Here is a 7,749-nt window from a genome sequence, read left to right as displayed (position 1 = left end):
ACCTTCCAACACACACCCACCAACACAACCCCTCCCAAAACACACATTCTCCCAACGCACACACACCAACCTACACCTCCCAACACGCGCCACCAACACAACCCCTCCGAACACACGCCCCCCGCTAACCCACACCTCCCAACATGTACAAACAAGGAGCAAGAGGAGGCCATTCAGCGCCTCGAGTCTGCTCTGCCATTTAATAAGATCATGGTTGATCCGATAATAACCTGAAATCTGCATCCCACCTACCGCCTATAACCTAGCACCTCCTTTCTTACCAAGAATCTATCCAACTCTGCCTTAAAAATATTCAAAGACTCTGCTTCCACCACCTTTTCAGGAAGAGAGTTCCATAGACACTGGACACTCTGAGTGAAAAAAATTCACCTCATCTCTGTCTTAAATGGACAACCTCTTATTTTTAAACAGTGACCCCAATTTCTAGATTCTTCCACAACAGGAACCATCCTTTCCACATCCATCCCCTGTCAAGACCGCTCAGGATGTTATATGTTTTAATCAAGTCACCTCTTACTCTTCTGAACTCCAGCAGATACAAGCCCAGCCTTTTCTCATAAGACAACCCATGTATTCCAAGTATTAGTCTGGTAAACCTTCTCTGATGCATTTACATCCTTCCTTAAATAAAGTGACCAATACTGTACGCTGTACTCAAATGTGTTCTCACTAGTGCCCTATACAACTGAAGCATAACCTCCCAACTTTTGTATTCAATTCCCCTTGCAATAAATGATAACACTCTATTAGCTTTCCTAATTTCTTGCTGTACTTGCATACTAACCTTTTTTGATTCATACACTAGGAAAGCCAAGTCCCTCTGCACATGCCACCAACACAGACCCACCAACCTATACCTCCCAACACACACCATCAATACACACCCCCAACACACACCCCCCAACATGCACCCCTCCCATACCAACCCTCCCAAAACACACATTCCCCCAACAACACACTTCCGAACCTAACCCTCCCGACACAGATCTTTTCGACACATACACCTCTCCCACCTCTTGTAATACAAACACAGCCCCTCCCAACACCCTCCCCTCCTCCACACACATCTCCCCAATACACACACCCACCCATACAAAGTCTGTGGTTAAACCCAGTATGACATCACAATCCCTTTAGCGCATCATGTGAGTGCCCTCAATCCAGTTTTCTGCTCTGCCTTCACTCCAGTATCGCTGTATGTCTTTATTCCTGTATCACTGTCTGTCTTCACTCCTGTATCACTGTCTGCCTTCACCCCTCTATCACTGTCTGCCTTCACCCCTCTATCACTGTCTGCCTTCACCCCTCTATCACTGTCTGCCTTCACCCCTCTATCACTGTCTGCCTTCACTCTGATACCTCTGTCAGTCCATGATCTGTTTAAACTGTCTAACTGCCTACCCTGAACCCAATTTACCCCTGCCTGCCTTTGCCCTGGTTTAACTGTCTTCATGTAAAGCCAAACAACCTGAATTAAAGCATATTATGTGATATGCAAATGATCAGAAGTGTTCCATCAGTCTATCATTGGTCCTTTGATCAAAACATAATTCAAAGACTCGACACTAGAACCAATCGTATTGGATTCCGTGGGCTATTTAAGTTGATTGTCTGCCAGAATCCATTCTGTTAACTGACGTTCAGGTAAGGTGAGCTCATAACTGGGTATGTGCCATTTCATTACTTAGATTCAATATTTGCTGACGTGCTCTGTATAGTTTATTCTATGCCTAGTATTTATGCTCATTGAAAAGGGTTACCACTGGGTAATAACCATGGTAGATTGGTGTCCACAAATTGTTTAGACACTAATGCCTCATTAACCAATGTGGTACTGAAATAAAAAGAATAGAAGGATCTCATATTTCATTCCTGGTCACTGCTGAATTTGCTGGTGTTCACTAAGGTAGCAGTAGAACTGACAAAACTGTTCAAGAGAACAAAAATGAAGAACCCCTGCTCCTGGTTGCTATTCCTGTTTGGGTGTGTGTGCACATACATACATGCGTTGGGGATGTATGTGTACATATGTGAGTGTATATATGTGTGGGTGCTGTGCCATGTACATGTATACACATGTGTGTGTGTATACGGGTTTGGAAATGTGTTATGGAAGTGTGTACATATGCGTGTGAGTGTGCAAGGGCATGGGTACATGTGTGTACAGGTGTGGGTCTGTGCATGTGTGTGAGTTTGTACGTTTGGGCTGGTCGCCTCATTTGAAGGTGTCTGCCAATGCTGTCCTAATCTGGACAGTATGGAGGGGAGAACAGCTGGAATGGCCACAGCTGTGTATCACTGCCATTACATTGACTCTGTACATGATGGTTATGACCCCATGATTTGAGTGCAGATGGCATCGTTGTGTTGAAGCATTTGATCTGCACAGAAAACATCAGTCGATAAAGCCATCCTATTAACAATGCCAGAAATGTCCCTTCCCCTCCTCCAGGCAGAGAACTGAGTCTAAATATATCCTTTAAAAACTGGCAGGAGGGCAGGGAATCCAGGCAGACAATTCGTTATCCTCCCACATTGCACCACTGACCCTGGGCACCAACAGAGCTAGCCTGTTCTAGTGGGAAACCTGGTGTTGGTTGCGCTGGAGCAGGGGGCCTGGTAGTGGCCTCCCCTCTCTGTCTTCTATCCTTGTCCCTCTATGGAGGCTTCTGGAACTCATGGACAGCCTTCAGTGCCACTGCCGGCTGCCTCTGTGACCTTTAAAGCTCCCCCTCAGCAAGTGTCCCAGACCTCCCACCCCAACAGAACCAGGCTCTCACTGTGTGGTTGGCTTCTGGCAGTGGGAACCTGCACTGCTGTCAAATAAGACAAGCTTCAGCCAAACAAGTTGAGGGGGGTCAAGGTAGAGCTGGGAAAATTGACCCAGAGGAAAATCCAGCCAAGAACATGCGCATTTTTCTCCAAGAATTCTGACCATTGGAAATCTGGTGTCCTCCAGCAATGGTAGGACACAAGGTAAGCCATCCACATAAACGACAAAGACCGTTTGTTTCCAAGACGGTGTATCAACAACCTTTCTTCCCAAGGAAAATCCCACAATTGAACAAGCTGCCAAAGAAAATAGTCACAGCCCCATCACTGGAAATCTTCAAGATCTATCTTTAGATTATTTCCATTTCTAAGTTTTCATTACCAGGACTACCATCCCAGCAGGTCAGGCCTGATTTAGCTAGCGCTACCCATATGAATGTTGGTGGAATATGGATATAAGTCTGTGATGCTGATACAACTAAAGTAGAAGCAGAAAGGTTTCTCTGAGGTGAAATCCATGCACTCAGGGTTAGGAATCATCAGAACAAAGCACTTGGGATTAGGAGTAGGCCATTCAGCCCTTTGACCCTGCTCTGCCATTCGATAAGATCATGCCTGATCTGGTTGTGGTCTCAACTCCACTTTCCTGTCTGCCTCCCATAATCCCTGACTCCCTTGTCTAAAAACCTGTCTAACTCTGCTTAGACTCATGAGACGTGAGTGCTTCAATCATCATCATCTCATGCACTCAGATATCAGGTATTCCGCTGAGTGGCAGAATGAGAGAGGGAGACAGCTGTAGCCAGAGGGACTGGGGCTGCAACACCCAGAGGAGCAGCAGGTTCATGAGGGTGAAAGGGGCCATGGAAAAGGAGGACAAAGAGGGCCACAATTACATGCTCATGGCTGCAGAAGCCGTAAACCTGCCAGGAGGGTTAACCGACATAGGAGCTGCATCCTGGAGATGGCAGAACCTCAGCGTTGCCAACTACTGTGCCTGGCCAAGGAGAAGTTCATCAAGCAGTGCACCACGCAGGCACAGGACCCGAGCTCAATAGGATATGATGGCCACCCAAATGCCTGTGACAGTGATGAACCTCACCCTGATGCTTAACTTTTATACCTCAGTTTCATTGCAGGGGCCCTCAGGAGACATCTGTGGGATGTGCCACTCTGAGGCCTATCACTGCATCAATCTGGCCACGAATGACATGTTTAAGAGGGGCAACCATTGCAAACAGCTCCTTCAGCAAAGTCCCCGGGAAACTGTCATGACTCCTGTGAGGCAGTCCCAGGTGCCCCAGCTTTACAGTTTGCCTGGACAATTCATGGATGAATACTCGATGACAAGGGCTTTGCACTGAATATATGTCTCCTTACATCTCTGTGGAACCTTTAACCAGAGCTTCTCATCAACAAGGGCAATTGTTGAATAGGCCATAGGCCTTCGAAAATTCAGTTCACATTCCTTGATAGATCTGGGGGATCTCTGCAATAGGCCCCAGCAAGGCTCTCATCTATCATGGTGGTATGCTGTACTCTATACAACCTGACGCTCTAGAGGAGAGACATTTGGAGAGTGAGGAACTCCTTGAGAGTGCTTCCATCTCTAAGGAGGAGGAAGATTTGGAGGGGCCTGAAGACCAGGATGCCAATCTACCTGAGACACCGCTGTCTGGGCGCACTGAAATGTGTGCCAGGGAGACCCGTGAGTCACTCATACAAACACATGCCTCTGGGCTTCCTTTAGACCCCCGTATAAACAATTCGGTTTTCACTCTCATTTGGCTCTATTGACCTTTTTTTGAAAACCCATACCATCAGTACATCAAGCCAAGGCATATATTCCACATTGATCCAATACAGTCCAGGCTGCTGATGATCCAATAGTGCAGAAATGAGTACAGGAGATTTTTTTTAATGCAGCACATGACATTGAATGTTTGAGAAGCAATCAACTCTTTGACATAACATGACCCAGTAAGATCCAAATGCAACTAGGTGGATTTATGTGCGTGCTTACAGATGCTCCTACATATTACTTTCCGAGCACAAGCAGTGATGACAGGCTGCTCACTTCCTGCTCCATTGCTTTCAATGGCAGGGGACAGGCACCCTCTGGTAGTTTGAGGCCTAGAGGGCCCCAGTACTTGAGAGGCCTCCTACATCAGTGCAGGAGCCACCTGTCTTCACGGCCTCATGAGGCATTAGTGTCACTGTCTTTTTCTGCCAAAAATATACTTCATTCATAAAAGTTGAAAAGGTACATTATTTAATGTTAACTTTGAATGACTATGTAAAGTACTAAACAGATCAGTTTCTTTCAATAGGGTATGTGGTGCCTCACCATACTTACAGTTACAGGTTATATTTACAATAATTATTTCATGCTAAACATATCACCCAAAGCGTTTTACAGGGTTCTAGCCCCTCAGTTGGTGTACTACAGCTGAAAGGCCTTAGAAAGCAGCCTTTCCTCACTGATCCTTTGTGGTGGCTGCCCAAAGCTTAAATACATCTCTCAGCACATAGTCCTGAACCTTGGAATGTGACAGTCTGCAACTCTAGGTCATGGACAGTTCGCTGCACTGGAAGAACAACAAGTTTCAGGCAGACCAAAGAGCGTCTTTCACTGAGTTGCTGGTCCTCCAGCAACAGTTATTGTTTATCTCAGTGTGTGTCCCTGTGAACAGTCCGTAGAGAACAGAGCCCAGCTGTATCTAGCTACTCAGCTTGAACTTCAACAAAAAAAATGCATTTCCAGATTTTTTTACAAAGACACATTCCAGAAGGAGGTGCGCGACGGTCTCTCTCCCCATCTTCTCCACCCCAGCCACCTCGAGGGCAGCATGCAGAGGAGCCAGGACTCCAGGCATACAGGAAGGATCCGATAGGGGTGGCCCTTCACACCACCACCAGTCAGCGTCCTGGTGCTTGTTAGAAAGCTCTGATGAGGAGGCATTCTGCAAACTGACTTTGACAGTCTGCTCAGAAACCATTCGAATGTGATCCAGCATTTCCTTTTCCCACAGAGGCCTCGAGGACTTTGGGGTCAAAGGTGCTTTTCTGAAGAGACTTTTCCAACAGACCGGAGGTTCTGCAGCAATGTGGCCAGATCCATTCTTCACAACACCAGGGACAGATAGAACCTCAGCACATAGTGACACTTGGTGTTTGCGTACTGCGGATCCACACAGAGCATGTTACAGACACACCCAAAGGTGGTCATCAGGCTAAGGGCAATGTTGGGTATGTTTTCTCCGCATTTATCTAGAGGTTCGTATATCATGTCCCTCTGGACATGGTCAGATGGGCAGAGGGTCTACCTCCATGCCAGGAGCACATGGGGAGGGGGTCCTGGGACATCAGGCAGCCACTCCTTGACCCTTTCAAAGCCCAGTTGTTCTTCCTTACTGACCTGAAGAACATGAGCACCCAGAGAGGACTCCAGGTATCGCTGGTTCTTCTCGCCAACCATCCTTCCACAGAGATTGTGGATGATGTGCAGGTCAATGGGCACCTCCTGCATGCATTGGGTGGTCTGCTGGAGGAAGCTTTCCACAAGGGACACCACTCCATCAATGGACAAAACCACGCATTCATATGCCAGAAATATGGCTGCCCTCACTGCAGGAATGAACTCCTCCATCACTCTGACAGATGTTGTAGTGTCTCGCACTGCACATCCAGCGTCTGCTGCCTTGTTGCTAACTCCCGAGGCCAACCATTTGCTTGAAGCTGAGCACTACCTTCCCCTTGTGATTTATTGTAAAAATAGGTTAATTGTGGGGCTTGGATAGTGTGTGTGTGTGTGTTTGTGTGTGTGAGTGTGTGTGTGTGTGTGTGTGTGTGTGTGAGTGTGTGTGTGTGTGTGTTTGTGTGTGTGTGTGTGTGTGTGTGATTTAATTAAATTGGAGATAGCTGGTCTGGAGGTTTGGAAGTATCAAAAGAAGTCAGGTAGAGAGGGGTTTGAAATGCTAAATACATAAACATGGCTGAAGTCTTAGAATGTAAGGTGAGAGGAGAATTTGCATTTTTAGATAAATCAGGGCAGTTTGAATTTCAGAGAGACAGTAGGATGTTTACACCTAGCCAGGGAAGATAGGCTAAGCAGCGTGTTTATTTTTCCCAAAGGTTACTGACAATATTCGCACCATGAAAAGTTTTATATTATGGGAAAGTACATTTTCAAAGAGACATGGAACAAAGGAAGCTACAGTTTAAAGAGAGAAAAAGGTATATAAAGGAGAATGAAAAGCTATGATGGGAGAGGCTCTGTGATATCTAACAGGTGCTTGTGAAACAGCCTCCAGTCATGTCTGCATGATTCAGCTACATCCAGCCCTTAAAGGTGATAACTGTGCTGGCCTACCTTTCTAACTTTAAAATCTATTTTTGGACTGTTTCCTTACAAGGGAGTGTATTTGGGAGTCAGGTTCCATGGAGATCATGAATGATGTGCAGGTCAATGGGCACCTTCTATATGCACTGGGTGGTCTGCTGGAGGTAGCTTTCCACGAGGGTCACCACTCCATCAGTGGACGAAACCATGCATTCATATGCCAGAAATATGGCTGCCCTCACGGCAGCTCCTCCTCTGAGGTCTCAAGCACTGCATGTCTTCGACAGTTTCTTATTTTCAACTTGACCTGTGAGTGCGTGATGAGTGATTTGAGGGTTCTGCGCTTTCCAACAGCTCCTTTTGACCATTCGTCTAATGGCAGTGCTCACTAGAAATTTATCATGGCCTCTTCTATGTAGTTATTCATTTTCTAGAGGGATCCACGCTGCCCTAACCCTCAGCAACTGGCTGACCTGTGGCCAGTCCTCCCAGCTCCATTGCTTTCTCCTCCATCAGTGTCAGTATTGCCAGGGCAACCTGCACCAGTATGTTGCTGTTCTCTGGCATTGTGAACTCTCTTCCCATGCAAACACTGACATACACATTGTCATTAT

The sequence above is a fragment of the Cetorhinus maximus genome, chromosome 25, assembly GCF_964194155.1.
Source record: "Cetorhinus maximus chromosome 25, sCetMax3.hap1.1, whole genome shotgun sequence".
Classification (NCBI taxonomy): Eukaryota; Metazoa; Chordata; class Chondrichthyes; order Lamniformes; family Cetorhinidae; genus Cetorhinus; species Cetorhinus maximus.
The sequence above is the reverse complement of the archived record's forward strand: the minus strand, read 5'-3'. Positions refer to the sequence as shown.